Below are 18,957 nucleotides of genomic sequence, written 5' to 3'. Positions count from 1 at the left end.
GAAGAAGAAGAAGAAGAAGAAGAAGAAGAAGAAGAAGAAGAAGAAGAAGAAGAAGAAGAAGAAGAAGAAGAAGAAAGAAATAATAGCACAAGAAGAAGAAGAAGAAGAAGAAGAAGAAGAAGAAGAAGAAGAAGAAGAAGAAGAAGAAGGAGAAAGGAGAAGAAGAAAAGCTCCCTCAAATCAGGCATATCCAAGTTCAAATCCTGGTTCTGCCTGACATTGTGTCTCCTTGGGGAAGTCAGATCACATGAAGCTCAGTCTTATCTGTAAAAGGCAATAAGAATCTCACAAGATTTTTGTAAGGATTAAATATAGTGAGATAAGTAATGTAAATGTCTAGCACATAGTCCTGCAGTTAATGTTACCATATTTATCTGTATTCAATATACTTTCTGCCAAATGTATATATACATTACTCAGTGTCTATAGCATACTCTTATTATGACAGGAGGCCAAGAGAAGGAGATATGAAATAACAGATCGGCTTAACTGCAAAGAAAAGTTTGTATTATCTCACCACTGCTCCAGAATTCAATATTTAAATGAATGAACTAAATTTTGCCTCTGAAAAACACTATTAAATCACTTTTAAAACAAGTAGGATAAAGAGTTGAGACCCCCCAACACACACACACACACACACACACACACACACACAAATTCACTGTGTAGTGGAGATGGTTTTACTGTCTTGTGCATCTTAAACATTGACAAATGTAAGTAGTCTCCACTCATTGGTCCTTCCTTCATCTCTGCCTGTCCTCTTAACATTTTGAGTGATAACAGGCATTGGTTCTGTTCTAAAATGGAGAAATGAAAGCAAAAGAAGCCCAAGGTCATAGACCACATGTCTAATGGAGTTGGGCATAATAGGGAGAAGATGAAAGAACTAAAATAACTAGAGATGCCTCGTTTGAAATAGAGAAAGTTTGGGGGCTAACATAACTATATCTTGGCAACCGTCATCTACCATTCACTATTTCTGCAAAACGTCTTCTTCCAGGCTTCTGTACAAGGAAGGCCAACTGCTTCTTCTAGATTTTTATTTATTTTTTATTTTTTATTAATTAATTAATTAATTATTGAGATAACGCTTCACTCTGTTGGCCAGGTTGTAGTGCAGCGATGCGATCTCAGCTCACTGCAATCTCTGCCTCCCAAGTTCAAGCAATTCTCCTGCCTCAGCCTCCCGAGTAGCTGGGATCGCAGGTGTGTGCGACCATGTCCAGCAACCATGTCGCCCAGGCTGGAGTGAAATGGCACGATCTCAGTTCACTGCAATCTCCGCCTCCTGGCTTCCAGTAATTCTCCTACCTCAGCCTCCCAAGTGGCTGGGATTACAGGCATGAGCCACTATGCCTGGCTAATTTTTGTATTTTTAGTACAGACAAGGTTTTGCCATGTTGGCCAGGTTGGTCTCAAACTCCTACCCTCAGATGACCCACCCACTTTGGCCTCCCAAAGTGTTGGGATTAGGCATGAGCCACTGTGAACGGCCTATTTCTTCTTATATGATCACCAGAGTTGTTGTCACTTCCCTAAACCTCACATTAATGCTGTTGGTTATGAAAGCCAGCCAAGCTGAAGTGAGATCCTTCTGATGGGCATATCAATACAGGGCAAATAAAGGATTTGCTCCAGATGACTCACTAAAGCTAAGACTGGAATCTAGTTTTCTTGACCATCTGCCAAACCAGAAAGTACATCTTAGATCAAAAGATGAGGGAGCCTCTTCTTGCTGTGTAGCAGGATGAGCCACAGACAAACTCCCTCAGACACTGGGTTAAAGAAGGAAGAGGCTTTATTCAGCCAGGAGCATCAGCAGACTTGTGTCTCAAGAACCAAGCTCCCCGAAGAAAGAGTTCCTGGTCCTTTTAAGGGCTTACAACTCTAAGGGGTCCATGTGAAAGGGTCATGAAAGATTGAGCAAGGATGGGGTACATGACTAGGTGAGAGTGGTAAGCAAGGCAAGCATTTCACCATACCATTGTCTGTGATCTATAGATAGCACAAGTGGTTAGGGTGGGGGTTAATCTTTAACCTACAGGCCTGGCCAGTGGCCCCGATCAGTCTGTGATTTTTCAGTTTTTACTTCCTCTTTTTCTTTGGAGACGGGGGAGAGTAGGAGAAATGGCCTCTCTCCTCAGCTGCAGCAACACAGACACTGACCAAGAAAATAAGAAAGGGGTTAGCATGTCTCCCCTTCTCCTTGGGTTCTGAAATAGGATCCTAACATTTCGGATTGGTGAAAGAAGGTCCTTGCAAAGCTTTTCAAATAGCAAGAATGATATGGGTCACATTATCAGAGACAATAGCTACTGGAGTTGGGAATTCAGCTTTCTTTGGGCTATACTTTTGTCCAGGTTTTTTAAAGCTTCAGCTTTGGATTTCAAAATATAAGTGGACAAAGTTAAGGGGGCAGGAAAGCAATCATAAATATATTTACTTATTTGAAAAACTTTTACATAGTTCTTACTTTGTGCTAGGTGCTGTTCTAAATATTTTACCTGTATTAACTCATTTAATCCTCATAACAATGTTTTTCAGTGGGTACAATTATTATCTCCATTTTACAGATGAAAATATTGAGGCTCTGAGAGGTGAAATGTTTACCCAAGGCTACAAAGTCAGTAAGTGGCAGAGCCCAGAGTTAAACCTTTGCAGTCTAGCTCCAGACCCCATACTTTCAGCCATAATACTGTGCTGCTTCTTGAGGCTACAAGCAGAATTCTAAAACCACAGATTCAGAGTTGGAAAGGCAATTAATGGAGTTTTAGTCCAACCTTCCAATCACTAGAGGAATCCTTTCTATGCCCTCCCTCCCCTGCTTGAAAATTTTCAGTGTCAGGAGCTTGGTATCTCAAAAGTAGATCATTCCAATATGGATTGTCTCTGATTGTTAAGAAGTTTAACTTAACAATAAACTGGGGAAGCTGGGGAAGAAAGTATTCTTAGCTCGTGTTTGCTGAACTTGTATTACATTCAAATCATTCAATTTGGTATATACAAAGAAATGGATATACCCTATACCTTACAGACTCTTTAAATAAATAAACATTCATATAATGGCTACTATACATGGCAGACTGTGCTACGTGCTATAATGTGAATACAGTCATGCATCACTTAACAATGAGGATATGTTCTGAAAATGCATTATTATGTGATTTTGCCCTTGTGTGAACATTATGAGTGTACTTACACAAACCTAGATGGTATAGCCTGCCATACACCTAGCCTACATACCATAGTCTTGCTCCTAGGCTACAAACCTTTACAGCAGGTGACTGTACTGGATACTGTAGACAATTGGAACACAATGGTCAGTGTTTGTGTATCTAAACATATCCTAAATATAGAAAATATACAGTAAAAATATAGTATAGAAGACAAAAAATGGTACACCTGCATAGGGCACTTACCATGAATGGAGCCTGCAGGACTGGAAGTTGATCTGGCTGAGTCAGTGAGTGGTGAGTGAACATGAAGGCCTGGGACATTACTGTACATTACTGTAGACTTTATACACACTGTACATTTAGGCTTTGCTAAATTTATTTTTAAAATTTTATTTATTCAATAATAAATGAGGCTGGGTGTGGTAGCTTGTTCCTGGACCAAACCAAGGGTTGAGCTGCTTATTCTCGTGGCCTAAGGAGATGCAGATGAGGGAAAGGAGGGAGTTTTTATCTCTGTAACCGGTTACAGAAAAGGCCTAGAAAATATCTCCAGATCAACTCAAAATTACAGAGTTTTCCAGCGCTTATATACCTTCTAAGCTGTATGTCTACATGTAAGTGTGCATTTATCTAAAGAAATAAGTGATTAACTTCTTTTAATTTATAACTAAGGTCTGAGTCCTGAAGATCTTCCTCTGGAACCTCAGTAAATTTATTCAGTCTAAATGGGTCCAGGTGCTGGAGTGATTACCCTTATTTTGTCTCCAGCTAAATCATGGAGATTTGGGGAGTTCCTTCAGACCCCCAGTAAACTTGTTTGTGGAGGTCTGGGGAGTTTCTTCAGACCCCCAATAAAACTTGTTTAATCCTAAACAGGTTCTGTTAAGAATTCCTTCATTATTTTGTCATGCTTCAAGGCCCAGGAGGGCCTAGGCAAAACTCTTGGTGGACTTTTGTTACATCCCAGCCTTTGTATAAGAGCACTGGCTCTTTCAGCTTTTAATATTTAACTTAACCACTCAGTCAGTGCTGAAACAGTTGTTAAGGAGGCCTATGTTAGTGAGACCTGGCCTGCCACACACTCACACTTGTAATTCCAGCATTTAGGGAGGCTGAAGCATGAGGATCACTAGAGGTCAGGAGTTCGAGACCAGCCTAGACAACATAGTGAGACCCTGTCTCTACAAAAAAATGTTTTTAAATATCTGGGTGCCTGTAGTCGAGGCCACTCGGGAAGCTGAGGTGGGAGGATTGCTTGAGCCCAGGAGTTTGAGGTTACTGTGAGCTGATCATGCCATTGCACTCCAGCATGGGCAACAGAGTAAGTCTCTTTTAAATGATCATAATAATAATTATAAATTAACCTTAGCTTATTGTAACTTTTTTACTTTATAAACGTTTAAATATTTTTCACTTTTGACCCTTTTTTACTAACGCTTAGCTTAAAACACAAACACCTTGTACAGCGATAAAAAATATTTGATATTTTCTTTCCTCTTCTTCTTCTTCTTCTTTTTTTTTTTTTTTTTTTTTTTTGGAAAAACACTCTCACTGTGTCACCCAGGCTGGAGTGCAATGGCGTGATCTCGGCTCACTGCAACCTCTGCCTCCTGGATTCAAGTGATTCTCCTTCCTCAGCCTCCCAAGTAACTGGGACTACAGGCACCCACCACCATGCCCAGCTAATTTTTGTAATTTTAGTAGAGATAGGGTTTCACTATGTTGGCCAGACTAAGGTCTTGAACTCCTGACCTTGTGATCTGCCTGCCTCGGCCTCCCAAAGTTCTGGAATTACAGGTGTGAGCCACTGCGCCCAGCAATATTTTCTTTCTATATATCTTTATTCTATAAGCTTCTTTCTATTTTAAAATATTTTATTTTATTTTTACTTTTTTTTTTTTTTTGAGACGGAGTCTCGCTCTGTCACCCAGGCTGGAGTGCAGTGGCCGGATCTCAGCTCACTGCAAGCTCCGCCTCCCGGGTTCACGCCATTCTCCTGCCTCAGCCTCCCGAGTAGCTGGGACTACAGGCGCCTGCCACCTCGCCCGGCTATGTTTTTGTATTTTTAGTAGAGACGGGGTTTCACTGTGTTAGCCAGGATGGTCTCGTTTCACTGTGTTAGCCAGGATGGTCTCGATCTCCTGACCTCGTGATCCGCCCGTCTCGGCCTCCCAAAGTGCTGGGATTACAGGCTTGAGCCACCGCGCCCGGCCTATTTTTACTTTTTAAACTTTTTTGTTAAAAACAAAGACACAAGGCCGAGGCAGGTGGATCACTTGAGGTCAGGAGTTCAAGACCAGCCTGACCAATATGGTGAAACCCTGTCTCTACTTAAAAAAAAGTACAAAAATTAGCCAGGCGTGGTGGTGGGCACCTGGAATCCCAGCCACTCAGGAGGCTGAGGCAGGAGAATTACTTGAACCAGGGAGGCAGAGGTTGCAATGAGCCAAGATCAGGTCACTGCACTCCAGCCTGGGTGACAGAGTAAGACTGTCTAATAAAAAAAAAAAAAAAAAAAAAAGACACACACACATTAGGCTAGGCCTACACAGGGTCAGGATCATCAATATCACTGTCTTCTGCCTTCACATCTTGTCCCACTGGAAGGTCTTCGGGGGCAAAATAACATGCATGGAGCTGTCACCTACTTTGATAAAAATGCCTTCTTCTGCAATACCTACTGTAATACTGCCTGTGGCTGTGTTACAGTTAACTTTTTTATATATAAGTAGAAGGAGTACACTTTAAAATAATGACGGAAAGGACAGTACAGTAAATACATGAACCAGTAACATAGTTGTCTATCATCATTATCAACTAATATGTACCGTGTAAGATGGTATGTGCAAACCTACTGGCAGCACAGTAGGTTTGTTTACTTCAGCATCACCACAAACACGTGAGTAATGCATTGTGCAATTGTGTCTGGAATTGGTTCCTTCTGGTGGGTTCTGGGTCTTGATGACTTCAAGAATGAAGCCGCCGACCCTCACGGTGAGTGTTACAGTTCTTAATGTTCGGATGTGTCTGGAGTTTCTTCCTCCCGTGGGTTCGTGGTCTTGCTGACTTCAGGAATGAAGCCACAGACCTTTACAGTGAGTGTTACAGCTCCTAAAGGTAGTGCAGACCCAAAGAGTGAGCAGCAGCAAGATTTATTGTGATGAGCAAAAGAACAAAGCTTCCACAGCATGCAAGGGGACCCGAGCAGGTTGCCACTGCTGGCTGGGATAGCCAGCTTTTATTCTCTTATTTGGCCCTGACCACATCCTGCTGATTGGTCCATTTTACAGAGCACTGATTGGTGCATTTACAATCCTTTAGCTAAACACAGAATGCTGATTGGTGCAACTTTACAGAGTGCTGATTGGTGCGTTTACAGTCATTTAGCTAGACACAGAGTGTTGATTGGTGCATTTGCAATACTTTAGCTAGACACAAAAGTTCTCTAAGTCCCCATCCGACTGAGAAGCTCAGCTGGCTTCACCTCTCGCCATGATGTTATGATAGCTATGACATCTCTAAGTGATAGGAATTTTTCAGCTTCATTATTATCCTATGGGACCACCATAATATATGTGGTCTGTTGTTGACTGAAATGGTGTTATGCAGTGCATGACTGTACAAAGTTGAACTGCAGGAGTACAGAAGAAAGTGAAACTAATTCCAAGAAAGGTGGTTTAGGTAAAGTATCCTAAAGACAGTAACAGCTGTACCTTGAAGCTTGGATAAGATTTCAATAAGCACAGCTGAAGCAGAAAGATAGAAATGAAACATCAGATAAGCACAGAGGTATTCTCTTTCTATGGCCACCCTTTGGCTAGCTGAAGAAAGCCAGCATGATGCTCCGAGTCCGTCTTTCTCTTGTCCCCTTAGCTGGTTTGCTTTTCATATAAAGGTTGAGAGTATCGGTTCTGCATTTGGATCCCAGTTTGGCCACGCATTAAGGGCCACATTATAACTTTTGTAGAATGTGGGCCCACTTTTACCTTTGTGGGCCCCTTCCTTCTTTAAAAACAAAAACAAAACCAAACTGGCCAGGCACAGTGGCTCACGCCTGTAATCCCAGCACTTTGGGAGACCGAGGCATGTGGATCACCTGAGGTGGGAATTTGAGACTGGCCTGACCAACATGCTGAAACCCCATCTCCACTAAAAATACAAAAATTAACTGGGCGTGGTGGTGCATACCTGTAACCCCAGCTACTTGGGAGGCTGAGGTAGAAGAATTGCTTGAACCTGGGAGGCAGAGGTTGCAGTGAGCCGAGATTGCAGTGAGCCGAGATCACGCCATTGTACTCCAGCCTGGGAGACAGAGCAAGATACTGTCTTAATTAAAAAAAAAAAAAAAAAGAAGAAGAAGAAGGCAAGGCGCAGTGGCTCACGCCTGCTATCCCAGCATTTTGGGAGGCTGAGGCAGGCAGATTTGACTTGAGATCAGGAGTTCAAGACTAGCCTGACCAACATGGTGAAACCCTGTCTCTACTAAAAATACAAAAATTAGCCAGGCATGGTGGCACACACCTGTAATCCCAGCTACTCGGGAGACTGAGGCATGAGAATCGCCTGAGCCCAGAAGGTGGTTGCAGTGAGCCCATATCACGCCACTGCACTCCAGCCTGGGAGACAGAGTTAGACTCCTCAAAAAAAGAAAAGAATGAAAAGGGGGAAGGGTAGTTTGTATTTCTGTGGGATTGGTGGTGATATCTCCTTTATCATTTTTTATTGCATCTATTTGATTCTTCTCTCTTTTCCTCTTTATTAGTCTTGCTAGTGGTCTATCAATTTTGTTGATCTTTTCAAAAAACCAGCTCCTGGATTCATTGATTTTTTGAAGGGTTTTTTTTTGTGTCATGAAGCTGAACCTGCCGACTGGTATTCCTATTGTCTATGAATTGGATAAGAACTTGAAGTTCATCAAGCCCATGCAGTTCCTGGGGCATGAAGAGACTGTGTAAAGCCATGGAAACGGTGGCTGTCCAGCACAAGGCCAAGAAGTGAAGGCCAGTGGGCAGATTACTATCCCAAGGAGCACCCTCCCTGCCTATCACATTCTTCTGCACCACCTCCCTCCTGCACATGTCACACTGACCACATCTGTAGGCATCTTAAGTTGTGACTGTAGATGGGGACCAGTGGCTCCCATTTTCATTTTAGGCATTTTGTCTCCCGCACCCATGCTCTTCATACAATCTAGTGAGAATAGCACTTCTAGTGTATGGGTTCTCAGGCCAAGCTGAGGAAAAGCTCTCCTTGCCCAAGAGAGTTCAAAGGTAATGACTTAGGGTTTTGCCAGTGCTTTATTCACTACGGACTTGTGGGGAGGATCCATGCTAAGCCATGACCAGTGAGGAGAAACAAGAGAGCCTGTCTATCCCCAGGAGCCAGTCCTGTGCTTTTCTGTAGTCAAGCCACTGTCTGGGAGCTCCAGTCATCCCAGTAGAAGATAAATGTAACCTGCAAGGAGATGTGAAAAACAACTGTTTCCTCCCTGACCCCAGAGGAGCTGGCTTTAGGAGGCTGAGATCAATCCTGAATTTAGTTTGTGTGTTACATTTACAAAAAAAAAAAAAAAAAAAAAAAGTATATATAAATAATACAAAACAGAAATCCTTCTGGGGTTTCTTGTGGCCATTGAAATAGTCCCACATGTGATCATCAGAAAATAAGCCATTCTGGCCAGGCGTGGCGGCTCATGCATGTAATCCCAGTACTTTAGGAGGCTGAAGTGGGTGGATCACCTGAGGTCAAGTGTTCGAGACCAGCCTGGCCAACATGGTAAAACTCTGTCACTACTAAAAATACAAAAATTAGCCAGGTGCGGTGGCGGGCGCCTGTAGTCCCAGCTACTTGGGAGGCTGAAGCAGGAGAATCACTTGTACCCAGGAGGGGGAGGTTGCAGTGAGCCAAGATCACACCACTGCATTCCAGCCTGGGTGACAGAGTGAGACTCTGTGTCAAGAAAAAAAAAAAAGGCCGGGCACGGTGGTTCATGCCTGTAATCCCAGCACTTTGGGAGGCCGAGATGGGCGGATCACGAGGTCAGGAGATCGAGACCATCCTGGCTAACACGATGAAACCCCGTCTCTACTAAAAAATACAAAATTAGTCAAGGCTGTGGCTGGAGCGCCAGGCCCCAGCCACACGGGAGGCTGAGGCAGGAGAATGGCGCGGAACCCGGGAGGCGGAGCTTGCAGTGAGTGGGAGATCGCGCCACCAAGACTCCAGGCCTGGGAGACAGAGCGGACTCTGGTCTCAAAAAAAAAAAAAGGAACCAGAAAATAAGCCATTCTCACACCAATATGGGATAAGGTCCTTGACCTTTAAGGGGTAGGAGTGCCTCCTGCTGTGGGTTTTAGAACCCCTACACCACATTGTTTTGTGGCAGTAAGATGCCTCTTGATCACGTCCAAGTGTGTCTTTCACAGACTTATTTTTTTTTTCCAACAATTCAGTGTAATTCAACAAATATTTATTTACATATATATACACACATACACAACAGATATATATATATACACATATGTGTGCGTGACGAATACATATATATCACACACATAAATTGATATATGTACATGTGTGTTTATATATGACAGACTTATTTTTAAACCACGCTCTAGTTGCTTGGCCCTGCTATATGGGCCCAGTGTTCATTTGTGCACAACTGTACTAAATCCTTTTTCCAGATCGGTATAATAAAGAAGTGACGTGCAATTAAAAAAATAAAAATAAAAGAATAGCTATTCCATAGGCGGAGCAGTCCCAAGGATTGCTGGTTGGGTGTTAAAATTCTCTTGTGGTTGTTTGGCTACTTTTATGGTTATTTCTTGGTTATATGCTAAACAAAGAGTGGATTATTATTCATGAGTTTTCCAGGAAAGGGGTGGGCAATTCCCAGAACTGAGGGTTCCTCCCCTTTTTAGACCATGTAGCATAACTTGCTGACATTGCCATGGCATTTCTAAACTGTCATGGCGCTGGTGGGAGTGCCTTTTAGCATGATAATACATTATAATTAGCATATAATGAGCACTGAGGACCATCAGAGGTGGTCTTCATCGCCATCTTGGTTTTGGTGAGATTTGGCCAGCTTGTTTACTGCATGCTGTTTTATCAGCAGGGTCTTTGTGACCTGTATCTTGTGCTGACCTCCTATCTTATCCTGTGACTAAGAGTGCCTTAACCTCCTGGGAATGCAGGCCAGTAGGTCTCAGTCTTATTTTACCCAGTCCCTATTCAAGATGAAATTGCTCTGGTTCTAACATCTCTGACAGGCTCAGCATTCTTCTGCTTTGATTTATTAGGTATAGTCTTGTTTCAAGATCTTGATGACCTTTGGAATTCCCTCCCAGGTCTGGGATTCTCTAACTACTTTTTAAGGCTCTATTAACAAATAAAGTTCAGTCGGCTGTATCAGTAGATGATCCCAGGATGGATTAAGCCATAGGGCAAGAAAATTTTGACCTCTATTAGGAAAGGTGCAAATGAATGGCAGTCAGTCTAGGCAGTTCTTAGTGGAAATTTCAGGATTCATCTTTCTCAAGCTGGGTTTTCTAACCTCATCCATAGAAGCCAAGGGCAATGGTAGCCTATGTCAGAATACTGCCTGAGTCCCACATCCACTCCTCACTTTTCCACCTCAAGGCAGCTGAGTTGGGCACAGTGGCTCATGCCTGTAATCCTTGCACTTTGGGAGGCTGAAGCAGGAGGATCACTTGAGGCCAGGAGTTCAAGACCAGCTATGGTAACACAGGGAGACAGCTTCTCTACAAAAAATTTTAAAAATTAGCTGGGTGCAGGGGGACACACCCACAGTCCCAGCTACTTGAGAGGCTGAGGCAAGAGGATGGTTTAAGCCCAGGAGTTCAGGGCTGCAGTGAGTCATGATCATTGGCACTGCACCAGCCTGGGTGACAGAATGAACCTCTGTCTCAAAAAAATGAAAGAAAAAGAAAAAATGAAAGAAAAGAAAAGCAGCTGGCCTACCTTCTGGTATGGGAAAGACTGGTATGGGAAAGCCCCATCTGCTTCAAAGACTCCCTAGTGATTGGAACTACATAAGCCACAATTTTCTAGACCGGCTTCTTACACAACCTTTTTATTTATGGTCAAATCTTTTTGGTCTTGGTGAATTACAGCTCCCCTCTCCAATCCCTACCCCAACCTCCCTTACTTTCAATCCTACCCAACAACAGTTTCTGTTTCATAAGTAAAACTATGCCTCAGTGAACTGCACAGTAACTTTCAGTTGTCCTATTGGGTTTTGCTAAAAAGGCCCAGGAATTTGGACATGGTTCTAGCCCCCCCAGCAGGGTTGAGGATCTCTGCATCCCTCTCAGCAACACAGAACAGTTTTCCCCCTGCCCCTCCCCAGTTGGCTTCATGGTCCCTCAGTTCAGTTCTGCTTTTCTCTAGGAGCACAGAAAATTCCAGCTGATGGGTAACATTCCAGGAGATGTGTGGACTGACCAGAAGCCTGGTGGCTCAGTGCTCAACTAAAAGCTTTTGGCCTGGTTAACTGGGCTGGATGATTGGCCATCAGTTGAATTCCAGGTTACAAATGAGGAAACTGAGGCTGAGACAAGTATATAACTTGAACACATCTGATAAGTAACAGAGCTGGGATTTAAAGCCAAGTTTGGCTGACTTCAAAGCTGAGCCCTGGCCGAGCGCGGTGGCTCATGCCTGTAATCCCAGCACTTTGAGGGGCCAAGATGTGCGGATCACTTGAGGTCAGGAGTTTGAGAATAGCCTGACCAACATTGTGAAACCCTGTCTCTACTAAAAATACAAAAATTAGCCGGGTGTTGTGGAGGCGCCTGTAATCCCAGCTACTTGGGAGGCTGAGGCATGAGAATCACTTGAACCTGAGAGGCAGAGGTTGCAGTGAGTGGAGATTGCACCACTGCACTCCAACCTGGCTGACAGAGCGAGACCCTTCTCAAAACAAAACACAACACAAAACAAAAGAACAACAAAGCTGAACCCTACTTTAGGTCAGGTCAGCCCAAGGACTTCCCACCTCTTTTCCTTACTTTCCAGGAGTGATGAGTACTCCCCACTGGATTTTCAGATGAGTTTCAGAAAACACAAAGGCTCCAAATTTCTTAGGGTCTAGGCAATATGGAATGTGCAGTTCCTCCTGCTGAGAGATGCAATGGGAAAAACTTGCATTAGGCCCGTGCAAACTGCTAAATGTTACGTCCCTTTGTGGTCCAGTCTTGGCACAGGGTTAACACAGAAATGCAACTTCCCATAGTCTTTTCTTAAAGAACATTTTCTGTAGATTTTCTTAAAGGGGCAGTGCAGTAATTTACACAGCATGTCAAACAGTAAAGTTTGATAAAATTCCTCTTCTCTTATCCATGCCCTTAAAGTCTCCACAGCCACAAGTTCAAATCTGTCTCTTCCCTCCCATCCCCACCACCCATTCTCATACCCTTTCTTTCTTCACTCCATGCTGCTCACTCCACTTCTTCCTTTTCAGAACACCTAAAAACCTGGGCTCTTTGCCTTCAGGCTTCCAGGACACATAAAACCTCCCAGGATGTCTAATCTGGTCTCTTGCTCTGGCTGTTTTTCTCCTGTAGGGAGAACTCCCTTCCCTGAATTTTGGTGAATAATAGTCTCCTTCTTGTTACACCTATATAACCTAGAAATGATTACTAAGTTATGCACATCCTGAAAAATTGATGTTTTCAATGAACATGATGTCTTTTTTTTTCTTTTTTCTTTTTAGACAGAATTTCACTCTGACCCCCAGACTGGAGTGCAATGGCGCGACTGGCTCACTGCAAGCTCTGCCTCCTGGGTTCAAGTGATTCTCCTGCTTCAGCCTCTCAAATAGCTGGTATTGCAGGCACCTGCCACCATGCCAAGGAAATTTTTGTATTTTTAGTAGAGACGTAGTTTTACCATGTTGGCCAGGCTGGTCTCGAACTCCTGACCTCAAGCGATCCACCTGCCTCAGCTTCCCAAAGTGCTGGCATTACAGGCATGAGCCACTATGCCCAGCCTGATGTCTTGATCATTTCAGAACAAACTTAAAACACCTAGGCTTATACTTTCATGGTCTTCTTGTATTTGGGATAGTTTAGGAGCCTCAATTCCTGCTTACCAAGAATCGGCATTTATTGAGCACCTACAAAATGCTGAGCCTTGTGCTAGGCAATTTCACCAATGTTATCTCATTTAGTGCTTCCAAAACTGAGGTTTTAAGGGGTTAAATCACTCATGCAATGACACAGAGCAAGGATTCAAATATGATTTTGAAGCCTCATTTTTTCCCACTCTATCAAATTACCTTTTTATAGGTGAAGTGAGGTACAAACAATAATAGTAATAGATACTTTGTGCCTAAAATATCTAAAGATGCTTCCTAGCTCTACTTTTTGTAATTATTAAACATGTTATTTTTGCCACTGAATTAAAAACACAATTTGGTGGTAGCTAAGTCTTGTGTTCTGTATCAGACATAAACTGAAAAGCTGGTAATAGTTTTTATCATAAATGTTTGACTAATCCACAAATATACTGTCTTTTTAATACAAAAAAAAGTCCTGAAGTATTTCATTTTGGAAGAAGTTTTCTAAGCCTTTTGGTCAACATTGATTTGCTGAAAATAGTATTAGAATCAATATTAAATATACAAAATCATGTGTCAAGGATATTGTTAAGGGAGACCTATACTTTGCTTCATTTTATTGTGTGTGTGTGTGTGTGTGTGTGTGTGTGTTTGAGATGGAGTCTCGCTCTGTAACCCAGGCTGGTTGCAGTGGCATGATTTCAGCTCACTGCAACCTCTGCCTCCTGGGTTCAAGCAATTCTCCTGCCTCAGCCTCCCAAGTAGCTAGGATTACAGGTGCCCACCACCACGCCCAGCTAATTTTTCTATTTTTTAGTAGAGACAGGGTTTCACCATGTTGGCCAGGCTGGTTTTGAACTCTTGACCTCGGGTGATCTGCCTGTCTTGGCCTCCCAAATTGCTGGGATTACAGACATGAGCCACCGTGCCTGGCCTCATTTTATGGTTTTATCCTAAAGGAATCTGTGTATCAAGACTGGTTTGTAGAATAACCATTCATCTGGCAAAATAACATAATTTCTAGTGGATTTTTATTGCCTTTTCTCTGTTGTGGACTAGAGCTTACTTGAGCAACTTAGTGGAAGGTAAGAGCATCTTAAAATCAGGAAACTTGCTTTATTCTCATGGCTTTTCTTTCAACAAGTCACTTCACCTCCCATGAAAGTTCATGGCACATAGTGAGTGTTTGATATTTTCATGATTCTATACTTAAAGCCAGTTTATCATTTGTGCAAAAAATGTAATCTTCTAAATTTATTGTGCCTGTACACACTTCCTTGGTTGATACCTCTATTTCCTTGTCCCTCTTTTGTGTTCTGGTCAAACTCAACTATACCCTTACTTTAAAAATTAGAAGTAAGAGAGAATTTTGCTGACTTTATATATACCGAAACCTATAGCCAATAACATAATTAGTGAAAAACCTATAGATATCATCCTATTAACCAGAAGATATCCTCTATCACCACTAAGGTTTTATATATTATTATATTAATTTTTAATAATATTGGAGGTCGTGACCAATATTATAAAACCAATAAAAAAGAAAGGCGTAGATAATTTAAGAATTTGAAAAAGATAAAACTTCCATTACTTGAAGATAGTGTAACAAAGGAAGCCTAATGGAATGAACACTCAAATTCTGAAAACCAATGAAAGAGTTCAGAAAGCTTGATTAACAAGAAAAACAAAAATTCAAACCTTCTGATACCCTTGCAGTACCAAGCTTGAAAAAAAATTGAAATAAGATATCCCTCAAAATAGCAACAGGATCTAAAAGGCTTCAGGAAACAACCTAATGCAGAAAGCATGGGATTTTACAGAGCGTATTTTAGTGCTCTTTAAATATATCATATCCATGTTTAGGGTGATTTGACATAGTCAATCTGTGTACCAATCCACGGCACATTAATTTGCAAATTCAATGCAATTCCAAACAAAATTCCAACTGGACTTTGAGGAAAAGTTGGTAGATTTACTTACATTTATATTGAAAATTTTTTCTTTTCTTTTCTTTTTTTTTTTTTTTTTCCAGATAGTTTCTTATTCTGTTGTTCAGGCTGGAGTGCAATGGTACAATAACAGCTTACTGCAGCCTTGAGCTTCTGGGCTCAGGTGATCCACCCCCCTCAGCCTCCAGAATAGCTAGGAGTACAGGCATGTGCCACCATGCCTGGTTAATTTTTAAATATTTTGTATAGACGAAATCTCCCTTTAAATTTTTTGTATAGATGAAGACCAGCCCAGACTGGTCTTGAACTCTTGGGCTTAAGCAATCTTCCTACCTCAGCCTCCCAAAGTGCTGGGATTACAGGAATGAGCCACCATGCTTGGCTGGAAAATTTTTCATGAATAGTTAATCATGATGAAAACCAACTTGAGAAAGAAAAGCAAAGAGAAAGAATTCACCCTATTAGATTTTAAGCTGTACTTTAATGGCATAGTAATAAAATGACATGGTACCCTTGTAGGAACTGATAAGGAAAAAAAGGAACAGAAAGAAAGCTCAGCAAGATATCCACATAGAAGCCTCCACTGATCATCCTCACCACAGAAACACCAAATTTAACCACTATCTACATGAAAAAAGCATCTTTATAAGAACCAAAAATCAGGTGAGTGATCAGAGTAGCTGATTTTAACTTCATATCACTCAAAGAGGCACTAAAGAGGGTAGGAAACATAGTCTTGAATTGCTGACACCACCCCTTTTTCATCCCCAGGAAGCAGCCACAGAGCGCAAAGAAGCTATGCCCTTAGGGGTGGGTGAGTGCACTGACTGTGAGACTTTGTACTGGAACTCAGTGCTGCCCTGTCACAGTGGAAAGTAATACTAGGCAGAACTCGCCCAATACCCACAGAGCGAGCATTTAGACCAGCTCTATCCAGAGGGGAATTGTCCGTCCCAGTGATCAGAACTCAAGTTCTGGCAAGCCTTGCTATAGAGGGTCATAAGGTCAAGAGTTCAAGACCAGCCTGACAAATACGGTGAAACTCTGTCTCTACTGAAAATACAAAAATTAGCTGGGTGGGGTGGCACGTGCCTGTAGTCCCAGCTACTCGGGAGGCTGAGGTAGGAGAATTGCTTGAACACAGGGGTCGGAGGTTGCAGTGAGCTGAGATCATGCCACTGCACTCTAGCATGGGCGACAGAGTGAGACTCCATCTCAAACAAAAACAGAAACAAAAAACAGGCTGAGCGTGGTGGCTCACTCCTGTAATGCCAGCACTTTGGGAGGCCGAGGCAGGTGGATCACAAGGTCAGGAGTTCAAGACCAACCTGGCCAACATGGTGAAATTCCCTCTCTACTAAAAATACAAAAATTAGCCGAGCATGATGGTGCGTGCCTGTGGTCCCAGCTACTCAGGAGACTGAGGCAGGAGAATCACTTGAACCTAGGAGGTGGAGGTTGCAGTGAGCCAAGATCGTACCATTGCACTCCAGCCTGGGTAATAGAGTGAGACTCTGTCTCAAAAAACAAAAAGCAAAACTAAAAGAAAAACAAACAAAATAAAATACAAAAATTAGTCAGGCTTGGTGGTGCATGCCTATACTCCCAGCTACTCAGGAGGCTGAGGTGGGAGGATCACTTGAGACTGGGAAGTGGAGGTTAGAGTGAGCCGAGATTGCGCTGGCACTACACTCCAGCCTGATGCGAGACAGCAAGACTCCGTCTCAAAAAAATAGATAAATAAATAAATAAAATAGCAAACATGTATAGGAAAAGGTGACCAACATCATTGATTATCAGAGAAATGCAAATTGAAACTACATTGAGATATTATCTCACCCCAGTTAAAATGCTTTTTTTTTTTTTTTTGAGACTGAGTCTTGCCCTAATGCCCAGGCCGGAGTGCAGGGGCATGATCTTGGCTCACTGCAACCTCTACCTCCTGGGTACAAGCGATTCTCACGCCTCAGCCTCCTGAGTAGCTGGGATTACAGGAGTCTGCCACCATGCCTGGCTAATTTTTGTATTTTTTTTTAATTTTATTTATTTATTTATTTTTTTGAGACGGAGTCTCGCTCTGTCACCCAGGCTGGAGTGCAGTGGCCGGATCTCAGCTCACTGCAAGCTTCACCTCCTGGGTTTACACCATTCTCCTGCCTCAGCCTCCCGAGTAGCTGGGACTACAGGCGCCCACCACCACGCCCAGCTAGTTTTTTGTATTTTTTAGTAGAGATGGGGTTTCACCGTGTTAGCCAGGATGGTGTCGATCTCCTGACCTCATGATCCGCCCGTCTCGGCCTCCCAAAGTGCTGGGATTACAGGCTTGAGCCACTGTGCCCAGCCCAATTTTTGTATTTTTAATAGAGATGGGGTTTCACCATGTTGGCCAGGCTGGTCTCGAACCGTGACCTTAAGTGATCCGCCCTCCTCGACCTCCCAAAGTGCTGGGATTACGGGCGTGAACCACCGCACCCATCCCAAAATGGCTTTTATCCAAAAGACAGGCAATAACAAATGCTGACGAGGATGTGGAGAAAAGGGAACCCTCATACACTGTTGGTGGGAATGTAAATTAGTAGAATCACTAAGGAGAACAGTTTGGATGTTCCTCAAATACTAAAAACGGAGCTACCATATGATCCTGCAATCCCACTGCTGGGTATATACTCAAAAGAAAGGAAATCAGTATATTAAAGAGATATCTGCAGTCTCATGTTTGTAGCAGCACTATTCTCAATAGCCAAGATTTGGAAGCAACGTAAGTCTTCATCAACAGATTAATGGAAAAAGAAAATGTGGTATATATGCACAATGATCTTTTTCAGTCATAAAAAAGAATGAGATCCTGTCATTGTAACAACATGGATGGAATTGGTGGTCATTATATTAAGTGAAATAAGCCAGGCACAGAAACACAAACATTACATGTTCTCACTTATCTGTGGGATCTAAAAATAAAAACTATTGAACCCATAGAGATAGAGAGTAGAATGGTGGTTACTAGAGGCTGGGAAATGTGGTGGGGAGGTGATGGGGAGGTGGGGATGGTTAATGGGTACAAAAAAATACAATAAATAAGACCTACTATTTCATAGCAGAACAAGGTGACTATAGTCAATAATAACTTAATCATACTTTTTTTTTTTTTTTGAGACAGAGTCTCGCTCTGTCGCCCAGGCTGGAGTGCAATGGCTTTATCTCGGCTCACTGCAACATCCGCCTCCTGGGTTCAAAAGATTCTCCTGCCTCAGCCTCCCAAGTAGCTGGGATTACAGGCGCCCACCATCAAACCCTGCTAATTTTTGTATTTTTGTAGAGGCAGGGTTTCACCATGTTGGCCAGGCTGGTCTTGAACTCCTAACCTCAGGTGATCCGCCTGCCTCGGCCTCCCAAAGTGCTGGGATTACAGGTGTGAACCACTGTGCCCGGCCAATCATACATTTAAAAATAACTAAAAGTGTATAATTGGATTGTTTGTAACACAAAGAATAAATGCTTGAGATGATGGATATACCCCATTTACCCTAATGTAATTATTATACATTATATGCCTGTATCAAAATATTTCATGTATCCCATACAAATATACATTTATGTGCCCCCCCAAATTAAAAAAATACATTCAAGTATATATGATAATTTGATATATCATAAAGATATGCCTCAAAGCGTTGGAACAGCAATAGATTATTTTAGTTTGTAGTGAGCTAATTCACTAATGGGAAAATACAGCTGGATCCTTACC

This window comes from Papio anubis, chromosome X (genome assembly GCF_008728515.1).
Source record: "Papio anubis isolate 15944 chromosome X, Panubis1.0, whole genome shotgun sequence".
Lineage (NCBI taxonomy): Eukaryota > Metazoa > Chordata > Mammalia > Primates > Cercopithecidae > Papio > Papio anubis.
The sequence above is the reverse complement of the archived record's forward strand: the minus strand, read 5'-3'. Positions refer to the sequence as shown.